Source organism: Thermobia domestica, chromosome 7, assembly GCF_964235325.1.
Source record: "Thermobia domestica chromosome 7, izTheDome1.hap1.1, whole genome shotgun sequence".
Taxonomy (NCBI): Eukaryota; Metazoa; Arthropoda; class Insecta; order Zygentoma; family Lepismatidae; genus Thermobia; species Thermobia domestica.
Genome location: NC_137460.1, coordinates 295,968,753 through 295,982,981, shown reverse-complemented (window position 1 = coordinate 295,982,981; position 14,229 = coordinate 295,968,753). Strand labels below are relative to the sequence as shown.

The 14,229-nt window shown below is 37.7% G+C and overlaps 1 long non-coding RNA gene across 1 annotated transcript; it reads left to right on the top strand.

Annotated features, from left to right (window-relative positions):
• The first annotated feature begins 3,113 nt into the window (after positions 1-3,113).
• On the top strand, positions 3,114-9,364 carry LOC145689096 (uncharacterized). Its single transcript, XR_014132094.1, has 2 exons — positions 3,114-3,420; positions 8,858-9,364. It is a non-coding gene; the product is annotated as an uncharacterized LOC145689096 (long non-coding RNA).
• Positions 9,365-14,229: the final 4,865 nt, after the last annotated feature.

The window sequence follows — 14,229 nt, the reverse complement described above, 5'->3', positions numbered from 1 at the left end:
GTCCTCACTCTTCGCCTTCTCTTTCTGCCCAGCTCCCATCTCTTCCGCCTGAACGATCCCCTTTAGCATTTTCTCCCCTTCCCAGCACCGTGATAGCTTTTCAGAAACCGTCCAATGCGGCAGATCCTATATCTTCTTTTTCCTCCGCTGTTTCTTCTATCCTTCCTATTTTAGAAAAATCGCAACAAAGATTTTCTCCTCCCGACTATAAATCTTGCATCACCATACTCAAGCTATTACAATCACATTCACTATAACATTATCTGGTTCCTGCTTTTCTACTCCCTTACAATGGAACATGAGGAGTTCTCGCAGTAAAATGTATGCCTTACATCACCTCATATCTCTGTTCCATCCATCATTTCTCTTACTCCAAGAAAACTGGCTTACAGATTCCTAACGTTTTAACTCCCCTTCTTACCATTGGCTTCATGATGTTCGCCCAGACGGTCGAGGGGGACTCTCTCTCGGCATTCATAATTCTTTCCCTTACGTTCTACACCCTCCTCCCATCCAATACCCAGGAGTTCAATGTCAAATGGTCACCGTTCACTCTCTCACCCTGGTTAACCTTTACATTCCTCCTCACGTTCACCTTCCGGATCATCTCTGGCTCTATCTTTTTAATTTCCTTTCCCCTTCCTGGATTGTAGGCGGTGATGTAAATTGTAACCACCCGTTCTGGGGGGCTCCTTTTTCCAACCCCGCTGGCTCTGCCCTGTATCGCCCACTTCCCACCTTACCCTGTACTCTTTTGAATACTGGCACTCCTACACGTCTTCCCCGTCCCCGTGAACTTCCTACCGCTCCTGATCTCACCTTTTGTTCTCCTGCTTACTCTAGCCACCTTACATGGACTGTTTCTTCCGACCCCTACGGCAGTGATCACTTCCCCATCATTTTACATAACTCTACATCTCCTCCCTTTCCATCCTCTTCCCCTATAGGTCGCCCATATTCTACTAACCTCGATTGGTCTCTTTATTCTGCCTGTTTGATCATTTCTCTTCCCCTCCCTCGTCTAGTGATCCTCTTCAGCTTCACACTGCTTTCTGTTCTCGCCTTTCCCAGGCAGTATCACACTCCCACCCTGATCCCTCTCCCTCCCTTCGTTCCTCTATTGTCCATTCTCCTTATCCTAAATGGTGGACTAGGGAATGTCAGCAATGGATTTTCCGACGGCGTCAAGCCCTTAAAACATCCCTCGCCACTCGCTCCTATTCCAATTTCCTAGTATATCAAGAAACCCAAGCCACTATGACCCGTATTCTTCAACAAACCCGTCGTAATGCCTGGCGACAACCCACACAGCAAGGAATATTTCCTCAATCAAAAGAAAATATTTTCCTTGGTTTTCAAAAGGTTTTCCTTCTCTGAAGATTTCCATGCTGGTTTCCCCAATGTATTCCGAATATTTCCCAAAAATATTTTCCCAAAAATGTTTGTAAAACATTTTAGAAATTACCTGGAGTACATTTTGAGAATGCTTGCCGGAAAGTAAAACCAGGAAAATATTCACAAAATATATTAGAAATATTGTTTTGGATCTAATTTAATATGTTTTCACTGTTGAGAAGGGAAATATTTTCGAAATGATACTAAAAATGTTTTCCATATATGATACGGAAAGCAATCAAACGAAATATATTCCACATATTTAAAAAATGTTTTCTAATTCGTTATTTGTAATATTTTCTATTTTTACGAGAAAACGTATTAAATATATATTTTTAAAAACATTTAGAATATTTTAAAAATAAATTATTTCGTAATATAAGAAATATTTTTCAGAAATGTTTTTAAAAGGTTTACTTAATTTTTACAAAAGTATTTTGGTAATCTTCTCCTATAACTTAAATTAAGTATTTTCGTATGATATTTTAGTATTATTTCCAGAATATTTTATGGAATTTTGAATATAAAACTTTAAAACAGTTAAAAGAAAACATTAAAAATGAATAGAAAATGTTTTCCATTGTGTTTTGGAAGATATTTTGTGTCTTTAGTGAACAACATTTTCTGATATAGGTCTATTATAGAAACATTTTTACATGTTTTCAGAATATACTCTTCCGTTACTGGAGAAAACATATTCCTTGTTATATCTGAGAAGTATCCCAACTATATGCCGGAACTATTTTTTAAAATGTGTTTGGAGAACATTTAATTAACTACGGGAAGCATTGGCGTTAAATAAGCTTTCCGGGCTTAATCCTCCCCCGAAATTGTTTTACTATATTAAAGTAAATGAAATATCCTGCACAATTTTCACATTTTCAGGAATAAAGTTAGCAAAGATTCCCTCCACAAAACAAAATCGTAAATATGCCACTGAACAGGATGTGCATGTTTAGAACGTTAGTAGGAAAATAATGTATGGAAAATTTTCACAAATTGTAATAGAAATATTGTGTTGAATGTAATGTAATATGTTTTCAATGTTGAGAGCAGGGGTAAAAGTGGATCTGAAAAGGTTGGGGGACGGTAGGTAGCGGATGACGTCACGTCGTTCACCCTGCCTATCTTTGCCCATTGTAATTTTTTTAGGAACTGGGTAGACGCCGTATATATTTTCTCGAGGTGGGGGTGGCGTCCCCCCGTACTTTTACCCCTAGTTGAGAGAGAAAATGTTTTCTAAGTAACACAAAAAATGTTTTACATACATGATAAAGGAAACAGAATAGGCCTATAAACAGAATAAAATGTTTTCCAACATGTCATTTACATTCTTTTCTATTGTTACAAGAAAACATATGAAATATAATTTTTAAAATATTTCGAATATTTTAAAAATAAATTCGTTCGTAAGATAAGAAATATTTTTAAAACTCCTATTAATTTTGTATGGAAATGTGTTTGTTATCTTGTCCTGTAACTTAAATGAAATATTTTCATGTAATATTTTAGAATTATTTGCAGAATATTTTATCGAATGTTGAATAAATTCTCTCACGAGAGTATCGTAGTAGCATTATTACCAATCATTATACTAATTATAGCAGCACCAAAGAAATATATTTGTTAAACATTTGAAATTTATGATATCCAGTGTGTGAGATTGCTAATTAGCATCGCTACATCAACCGTCATTTGTTTATCAAAGGTACCAGCATTCCTTGCGCGCTATGTTGAATTCACAAGTCAAGACAAGAAGGAATATTTAAAAAATAAATAAATAAAATAAAATAAATCTCACTATATTCAGTCATGTTGAAGAAGATATCTTTATATAGAAAAAGGGTTATAGTTAAGGAGCCAGGAATTATTCATTGAATATCTACCTACTTAAAAAGTTGGTAATATACCCAATTTTAATTAGTTAATGAGTGATTTGAAATTAAAGAAGACTTTTCCGAAGTCGGAGGCACACTTCAACTCTGTTAATAGTGAAGAAGAAAGAAAGAAAGACAAGAAAAGTCGGTAAGTATAACGATTACATAAAATAATTTAGTTTTATTGTCTTTATAAGTGATTGAGTGTCTGTATAGTATACATGAAGCTGCATCAGTTCCCGAATAAGCAGGACGCTCATACTTTTAGGGATTATTCATTGAGTATGTACGAACTTACAAAGGGGGTAACAAAGCGACTTTTATTTACTTATCGACTGATACGAAAATAAAAAAAGAACGTACCTGTTCTTTATATCTGCATATCTGCATGTGTAGTGCCCTTGTACTTTATCTATGACTATGTGTGTGTGGAGGGGGGGATTTAAGGCATATCGCATGTCTTGTGCACATGGGTACTTCTTATATTGCACTACGTAGAAAATTTATGGTATTTCATGTAGAAATGGTAATAGAACACAAGAAACGCAGATCAGGGTGTTCTCATGTATACTATGTATTATCGAGAAATTTATGTTTACAAATTAATAAAGGTATGGGATGCTAGATTTCTATTTTTCATCTCTATACATAAAATACCGTGAAGGTTTACTTTTGGCTCACCAGTCGAAATAATTGCTGAAAAATAGATTCTTTTAATAATTTTCTTTTTATTGTCGGATTGAGTATAGCCCGCTCCCCCCAATGATTTTTAACGAATCATAGTGATTCTAACGATTCATACTAGTTCATAATGAATCGGAATCGCATGTTATAAAGATTTAAGATGTAAATCTTGCGGTAAGGAAGCTTTAGTATAAGTAGTAGTAGTAGCTTTAGTAGCGGTAGTAGTAATAGTAGCAGTAGTAATAGTAGTTAGTAGCAATAGTAGTAGTAGTGGTGGTAGTTAGTAGCAATAGTAGTAGGAACGGGTTAGAAGCCCCGCAGGGGTTGGTTTGGTTCTGTTCTCGATATAAGTAGTAGTAGTACTGACTCTTCCAGTTCCGGTGACAAAGAACTGGGGGGAGCGGGCTATACACAAGCCTTATTGTCTCCTAAAGATTTGCGCTAGGCGATTTGAAATAAGTCACATGGAATAGATAAAATTCAAAAGGAGCGTCAGAAGTAATTGTCGAAAAAGTATAGTTATTCTTTTATGATTTGCGTATATATATACGTTGCGGATGTATGACGTAAAAACTACAGTGCAAAAAATATAAATCAGCCTGTACTACGTGTAGGGATGTAGAACACAGGTTCCTCTTCCCATTTATCTGTAATAAAGACAGAAATCAACGTGCCCTGCGGGGCTCTAACCCGCCTTCACTTGCTAACGCTCGCTCGGCAATACTATGTGAATTAAATATTTTACTTTGATACAGAAAAGAAACATCTATTAACCTATATGGGGGACCTGTGTTCTAGAAGCTTCCCGCACCAATACTGTCTGAGTCAGAGCATTGCGAAGTTGGAGGTCAGCAGGAGCGAGGGGATGCTTCCAAAGGGAAAATATGCGGGCAAGTCTTTACTTTAGTCAAGGCAGTGACAATGACCAATTGATCTGAACCGGTTTCTGCAGTTACAGTTCCCAAGAAGGAAAGAGAAAACAACGTGCCCTGCGGGACTCTAACCCGCCTTCACTCGCTAATGCTCACCTCTGGTGCTTGGGGTCCCGGGTTCGATCCCAGCCCCAGCCAAGTGAACTTTGTGGTGAACAAACACCGTGTGCGTGGGTTTTCTCGGGGTTCTCCCACTTTCTTCATTTCACCATTACATTCATTTCTCATAATCATCGTCTCCTTTAGCCTAACCGGCATAATCGTGGGACGTAAAACTAAAAGATTTCATTTCATTTCATTTTTCGCTAATGCTCATTCGGCAATACTATGTACTGACATAATATCACTGCCTTGTTCAAAGTAAAGAGTTTAAAAAGATGCGTACATTACCATTTTTATGACAGGTTATAATGATTCTGCGTGCAGTTTTACTTCTGGTGTGCCACTCGAAAGCAGTGTTTCTTTCAAAAGTAATGTTCCGGGGGCATTGCTCGTGCTATTCTAGTTATTATTATAAACGTATTATTTTGGTCTGCTCCGGGAGCCACTGCCCTCCCAAAGACAAGTCTGGAAGAAGCACTGCTCGAAATACTTAGTGAAATATAATTATTTCGCTACTTTCCTTCTTGTTGTCTATTTAATGATTTTCGCCAAGCGACGTATAAATTTTTCACTTATAAATTCAAGGCGACCGTCAGAATTAATTGTCGAAAAATTACAATTCTTTTACGATTTGCGTATTTATACTGATTCCTGATGTGTGGATAAGAAGCCCAAAAAATACAAACCAATCTGTGTTACGGGGCTACTAAAAAGCACGAATGCCATCTAACCGAGTCAGGGAGGGTGAAGGCGGGGGGGGGGCGAGGGGATGCTTCCGAAGGGAGTAGGCACGTACATTTCTATTTTGGTGACGGGATAATTGCGCGTATATTACCATTTTAATGACGTATTTACGACTTTTTTTTTCACGGGAGAAGGGCTTGGCTAACTTTGTTCTCCAAGATAATTCATTTACTTTAATATAGTAAGTACAATTTCAAGGGGCTTAAGCCCGGAAGCCCCCCTTAAATACACCAGTGGGTTATAATAATTCTTGGGTTCTCTCGAGCAGACGTTTACGCCGAGAACAAAATTTATAGATAAAATATGATGTGAAATATTTTTCGTGAAGGAATGAGAGTGTTAATGTAAGTTATTTCTGTCATTGCACAGCTTATTGAAATGGATTTTGAATGCAAATAGGGTAGAAGTAAGCGACGGGAATTTCCGGTTCATACGTCAGTTGTGTACATCTGCGATGGCCGTAATGTAAACTTTTTTTTTTTTTAAAGAATTGTGTAATAAAGAGAGAAGGATTATAAAGTTTCTACAGTCATGGTATGGTGAAGCGCGTAAAATCAACTGCGCAAAGTGTGGAAAAGATTTATTCAAGAAGAAAAATTCAGAACAGAGGCAATAGCCCTACATACACTATTTTCTGTCGTAAAGGTAAGAAAGAAAGGCGGTGTAACACTCGTGTATTAGCTGTGAAAGGTATTTTTTTTTTTAGGATCGAAATTAAGTGTTTTTGAAGATAAGAATAATTACAAATATTGTAAATGTTTTGCACCATCCTCTTTATGCGTGCCCCCCTGCTGTGCTTCTGCCCTGACTCAGATAGCATGCGTGCTTTTTTACTGGCCACCTAAAAGAAGTTGTTTCGCTTTTTCTTTTAGAGCTCCTCATTTAGTACATAGGGGGGCGCGGTTGCTCAGTGATAGAGCGTTCACCTCCGGTGCTTGGGGTCCCTGGTTCGATCCCAGCTCGTGCCGTGTGGACTTTCTCGTGGGTTTTCTCGGGGTTCTCCCGTTTCCTCCCACTTTCTTCATTTTTCATTATCACCGTCTCCTTTAGCCTAACCAACATGATCGTGGGATATTAAACTTAAGGATTTCTTTTCGTTTAGTGCATGTTCTGCAAAAAGAAACCGGAAGATGCAAGAAATGCGTCAAAATTTGGTAAAACAGTCTGCTTGAGTATTACCTAATTCTGCCTGCAGGTTTACTATTGGCGTGCCGCTCGACATGTAAATATTTCACCTGGCATATATAAAATTAAAGGGGGCCATCAGACTAGATTTGCCGAAAGATTACAATTATTCTTTTGCGATTTGCGTATATATATATATATATATATATATATATATATATATATATATATATATATATATATATGTGTGTGTGTGTGTGTGTGTGTGTGTGTGTGTGTGTATTGTATTGTGTTCAGGGTTTGCCCAATTGGGCCCAGCCCGGAAAAACCCACCTAGGTTTTTGAGCTTTTCGTTGGTATATTATTGGTGCAATTAAGGTGATCAAGTGATTGGAAGTGGTTCTTATTAGATTTTGGACTTTCCTTGGGCGAATTAGTTGCTTTCGCGCTAAGATATACAACATTCAACGTAAGACCCGAGGGCGCGGTGGCTCAGTTGTAGAGCGTTCACCTCCAGTGCTTGGGGTCCCTGGTTCGATCCCAGCTCGCGCCGTGTGGACTTTGTGGTGGCAAATACCGTGCTCGTGGGTTTTCTCGGGGTTCTCCCGTTTCCTCCCACTTTCTTCATTCCACCATTTCACTCATTTCTCATTATCACCATCTCCTTTAGCCTAACCGCATAACCGTGGGACGTTAAACTTAAAGATTCCATTTTTTTCAACGTAAGACCTTTATAAAGTTGTGAATGCACTGAATGCATTAAAAAAGCCGTACCTTAGATTCAGAGTGGAAAGAATCAAAGAAGTTGTCATTTGAAGAGGGATACACTATGTTTAAATTCTTGTAAAAAAAAAACCTTTCTGGCGCCCTTTTTATTTTTTCTTCGCTTTAAATACATACTATTGTGCCATGAATACTTCTCAGAATCATCTTCCTGTAAACTTTATTTCCCAAAAGCGTGTACTACAAGCGCTGTTATAACATTCAAAACACTTTGAAAATCCTTATTTTAGCAAAATGCGCAATTTTCCCATCTTCAAGTGACACGTTCCATTTAAGTGTCCGTGGAAGAGAGAGTTGAACATGTATAGAGTATATTTGAAGGGTAAGGGGAAAATAGAAGGAATGTCACAAAATTGTATTTTTGAGAAAACGGTGTTTTAATATTGAAAACCTCGTAAAAAGGCATAGGCTTAATCAAATCTTTTGCCTGTTTTTACATAGATATTTTTACATCTACGGATGCATATATATATATATACAGGCAAATAGTACCAAAAGTCACCATCTCATAGGACAAAGTACCCAATAAAGCACACACATGGACATTCCTTGTTTTTTCCCCTTACCTTTCATTTCATCCTTTTACTGAATTGTTCTGTCATGTTGGTAGTTTTCTTGAGCATTTCATGATTCATTCCTATATTCGCGATTTTTTGTATTCTTTGCAATGCAACGTATCAAAATTATTCATTTGTATAAGGCAAAATAATATGTATGGCCTGCTCCGTGGGGAAAGAAATCAAGCAAGGTAGCGGTCATCAAGGCCTTAGTAACCACCTCGGCATTCACCTGGTGCGACTGAGGGAAAAAGAATGATCGGGTCCAGATATGATATCAGAGCCTCCAGAATGAGACGCTAGTTCTTCATCAACTCAAATGCTGCCATATGTTTTCATTTTCTTTAGTATTAGGTTTAATATTTATAAGATGCTATACTTTTTAAAAATAAATGTTTGACCGCTTCAACATGTTACAACGTCCGTAATTAAGCTACAGTCTAAGGTATGTCACTTTCAGCTGTAGCTGTTGTCTTCCTTGCCGTTTACATTTTCTTCAGGATGTTACTTTTGTAACACAATATTGTCTTCACAAGCTGCTGTAGGTCCTACACAAACATTTTAAATATTTTTGTAAGTTTAAGATGTAATAATTGATCTTTAATCATTCCCTGCTGTTATTATGTTATTAAACGCTGCCTATTATTTTTATTTTCAGAAACTGTGTAACACAAGAGAAACGTAACTAACGATGAGATCGCGTAGATTATTGGGATTTGGCTTCAACATGTCATACAGAGACGAACAAGAAGATCAGTTAAGAATTCAGCTGCAGTTCCACAGAACTTTAACTGACAATTCGCAGCGTCGAATTTATAGTTAGTTGTGGTAATCAAAAGTGACATTATAAAGAAGCAAATACGTTTTCTGGTTATTCAACAATGTGATATTTCTTGAAAGTTGCAAAAAGTGACATTTCGTGAAAAGATCTATTCCCCATGCGCCGTAGATTTGTAGAACATATTTTCAGCAACATATTTTACATAAATATTCTTGTTGATTTTTTTTAATTAGTGTCAGTGACATAATTTTCTAGAACAAGTGTTGAAGATTGTTCTTAATGTGATATTTGAGAAGATTGTTCTTAATGTATAGAAACAAATAATACGAGCAGCATGAAGATGCTGCTGAAGAGTATTTAAATAAATAATGCCAGAATAGTGTACATTTATATTTTTATTTAACTACTAACCGATATAAACTTATATAGATGTATATTTATTATAGTGTACAGTGTAAATTATAACTACATAATGTTAGCTTGCTCTCATAATTTTAAGCTGCTTTTATTATTATTATTATTATTATTATTATTATTATTATTATTATTATTATTAACTCAAAATCTTATTTACACACAGAATGCTTCAGGGTGTTCCACTGCTACTACTGGTATGTGGCCACGCCGTCTATGTACGTTGGGGTGTCTTATGTGTCTTGCGAGGTTCAGACTGCAAATTAGAGCCTTCACAATCATCGCGTGCCAATTTACAAAGCGGCTATATTGGATTTATTATTTTTAAGATAGGAAAAGGATTGCCAACAATTGTTTCTTGAAATGGATGTCTAAACTTCAATCCTTTTCGTATTAAAAAAAAAAAAATCCAATACAGCCGCTTTCAAAACTGGCAGGCGACGATTGTGAACACACTGATGTGCAGTTTGAATGTCGTAAGTCACATAAGACACCCCAACATATATGCACGGCGTGTCCACATACCAGTAGTACCAGTGAAACACCCAGAAACATTTTGTGTGTAAATAAGAGTTTGAGTTTAAAAAAAAATGCTTAAAATTATGAGAGCAAGTTAACATTACGTAGTTATAATTTACACTGTTTATTATTATTATTATTATTATTAGTAGTAGTAGTAGTAGTAGTAGTAGTAGTAGTAGTAGTATTTTATTTTTATTTTGTTTTTAGTTATTTATCTATTTATTTATTTTTTTGATCTGAGTCTGTGGGCCGCAATGGTTCCTCGTCATGAAGACAGAGTGAGGCAAAGACGTCTAAGCAGGTAAAATTGTACAGAAGAATCTTATGCTTTCTTCCAGCTGCTATGTCACAGCCTGGCCGCCTTGTTTTCAACCTACTATTTGTTCCCAGCAAGAAGCCGTTATACCGTATATGCAGAGTGACGCAAAAGTCCGGAGCCCATAGGCCAACTCGGTTACTATTGCAGGTATGGAAACACGGTAAGATATGTAAGGACTCTTTTAAATTCCAGCAACACTTTTGTTTTTGTACTAGTGTACCGCTCAATAAAGAAAATGCGTTACCATACATCATGTCGGGCTACACGAATGAAAGAATGTGTGGTTTGAAATTAGCTACACCGAGAAGAATTGAAAGGAGACACAGTGAAGGATAAACATGCAAATGCAACATCCACGCCAGAGGCGTAGCAACCACGGTGTTGAGGGGGGGGGGAGCAGATACGAAGGACGTGAAATTGGGTCTTGCACTATATTTTTCATTGTGTCTTTCCGTTCCCTTTGGTCCAAATAATTTCAAACTTTCTTTCTTTCATTCGTTGTTGTCCAACAGTGGCAGCGTTGTACTTTTCGTTACTATTGGGCGGTATACTAATATAAAAACAAAACTTGCTGCATTTTAAAAATTTCCTTCTGTATCTTACCTTGTTTTCGTATCTGCAGTAGTAACCGAATTGGCCTATGGGCTTTGGGTTCTATCATGTACAGAAAATATTCTGTAAATATTTTGTCATGTACAGAAAATATTCCCTAAATATTTTGTCATGCACAGAAACTATTCTTTAAATATTTTCTGTGATGTACAAAAAATATTCACTAAATATATTTTGTCATGTAAAGAAAATATTTTGGCATATGTAGGAAAATATTGTCTGCGTTATTGGTAAATAATTTTAAAATATTCCATGAGAAACATTTTAAAAACCATTCCGTTAACATTGTATAAAACGTTTCAAATACTTTTTCAGTAATGTTTGGAAATCGTACAGAAAACATTTTTAGGAAAACTTTTCTAACGGCGTATAAAATATTTCTACAACGTTTTTGAGTGTATTTAGAGAATATTTTCAGTATTATGTGGAAAATGTTTTCAACAACATATGGAATATATTTCCTTAAGGGAAGTAGGATACATTTTCTGAAGGAAAATGATGGCACGTTTTAGAAACGTTTTGAAAATATTTCATTGCTGTGTGGGAATATTGTTCCAACCTACGTTATGGTTTCTCTTTATCCTCCATTTGGAAATTTTACCGGTCCCTTCGTAACAAGACGTGTCGTCCTCCCTCTGGTGAATCTATTTCCTCTTCCTGGCTCCATCAATTCCATTCCCAGTTAGCACCATCCACGTGTCTCTTCCGTCCTCTCTGGCTCTCGCCTCTATATTCTCCAGAACCATCTACCCCCTATCCATCTTCCTTTCACTATGTCTGAACTTTCTCCTATCTTATCCCGTCTACTCAACTCTTCATCTGGCAAACATGGCATACATTACCTACACCTACAACATCTTCCTCCCCTGTATCAGAACTTCCTACTCACCTTATTTAACTCTGTGTGGTCTTCTGAACGAATTCCTCCTCCGTGGAAAGATTATGTTATTATTCCCATCCTCAAACCTACAAAACAACCTGGTATCGCTGATCACTACCGCCCTATTGCCCTCTCCTCATGTCTTTTAAAGGTCTTCGAACATCTCCTGAAACAACGCGTCCAATGGTTCTCTGAACACCACCTTTTATTTTACAAACAACAATACGGTTGTCGACTTGGTTCCAATGTTTCTGACTGTCTGTCTGTTCTTATCTCTGATATTTGGCTTGCTTTTTCCCGTACCCAGTTTGTTTTTGCCGTCTTCATTGACCTTTCTCAGGCTTATGACTCTGTTCCCCTTTATGATCTCATAGATATGCTTTGGCAACACGGCATCCCTTCGAAATATCTCTGTATTATTTACAACCTTCTGGTCTAACGCACATTGTATATTCGCCTCGGTTCCCAACTCTCTGAAGGTCGCACCACTTCCCAAGGACTTCCTCAAGGTTCTGTATTATCTCCTCTTTTGTTCAATCTCTTTCTGGCACCTGTTCTTCGCCAAACCAGTAATACTGTACGGGTTCTTTCCCATTGTGATGATTTAGCCTTCTATATTACTTCTCCCTCCCCTCAACCTGCTATACCCCAACTCATTTCAGCTCTCACAACTACTCCACCTGGTATTCCCAACATGGCCTAAGAATAAACTGAAACAAAACCTCCTTCCTCATCTTTACTCGCACTCCCGCCCTACCCTCTCTTACTTTTACCGGTATTACTCTTCCTCGCCGTCCTTCTGTTAAATACCTCGGAATCGTCTTAGATTCTTCTTTACGTTAGACCCCCCATTATCATCTTATACATCAAAAAACATCATCCTTTTTACGCTTAGTTCTTTCTATTTCCACTTCTACTTGGTCTACAGATTTCCGTGTTCTCCTCCTGTTACAAAAACAGGTTTACTTACCTATTTTAACGTATGGTGGTTTTTTCTATCTCCTTCTCCTTCTAGAGTCTTTAAAAAATTCCAATCCCTTCAATATACTACTCTCTGCCGTACTCTTAGCCTTCCATCCACCACTGCTGCTACTGCGCTTTATTCTGAGAAACGAGTGCCACCTTTAGCAATTCAGTTGAAACACCTCTCTGACAAATTCTGTCTTCAACGTTTCCAATTTACACGATCCTCTCTCCTCCCTAAACTCACTCTGCTCCGATACCTTCATACAGGCCGCAAACGTTCTCCATATCTCTCCCTTTTATATACACCAGCTATCTAGATCTTGCACCCCATCTGTTACACATTCAGCGCACGTACATACTCCCTTGCTACTTGCACGACTATCCAGTTTTTTCCAATATTTTTCTATCATTTTTCCCCAATACCCTCCCGCGCACCTTTTCTCTCCCGTATCTTCCGAACATTGTTTTTCCTCATCCATTCCTCCTCTCCTACAGCACACTGTTTATTTGTACTGCGATGGTTCTGGCCAGGGCTTGCATCTTGGATCAGCCTTCTACGATTCCTCTCTTCAGCAATGTTTCAGCTTTAAACTGCCCCATTATATCTCTACTTTTCTCACTGAAGCTTATGCCTTTTTGCGACTCTTCTTCATTCCCTACAGCATCAGTATACATCTATATGTATCGCCACTGATTCTAAATCTCTCCTCCAATCTCTACAATCTTCCCCTTGGACTTCCAAATCATCCTGGCTTCTTTATGAAATCCGTCATCTTCTATACCGTCGGACTTCCCTCAACTATACTACTTGCTTAATTTGGTCCAAAGGCCATGTGAACATCCTTGGGTATTCTCTAGCTGAGGCCGCAGCACGTTTCGGAGCGCTGCACGGCACTCCCATAAATCTTTCAGTCTCGCCTATTGACTTTTTCCACAACTTATTACACTTCATTATCAACGCTGGACTGTTTATAATGACTCATGTACAAAGGCACGTTGGTACTGGCACCTTCCTTGTTCTCTCCGCTCTGCATCTTGGTTTATTCAGCATACTTTCTCTCCATCCTACCTCCATTTTCTACTCCGTAACAGACTTCATATTCTATATACTCCCCAACGCTTATATCTTCTCCGAAAACGTACTACTCTACTTTGTAACTGTGGTCTCGATACAGGCTCCATCGATCATCTCATTTTCTCTTGCCCTCTCTATCAACAATATCGCCCGCCATTTCTCTTTATTCTTCATAAATTTCACGGTTCTGGTCCTTTTAATGTAGATTTGCTCATTTTCACCTTATCACCACCTGTTCTTACTGCCTATTATCTTTATTTACAAAGATCTATGTTATTTACCATCTTATAAGCATCTTTAAAGATTCATCTCAAGTCATCATGTGTTTCTTTTGCTAACATCGTCTATAATTGCCGGTGTCCTGCCCTTGCTTTACCGTATCCATGCATTACCGGGGGGTACAAAATGTGCAGCCAAAAACTACCCCCCAATATATCATATTGACAAACACTTTTATTCTT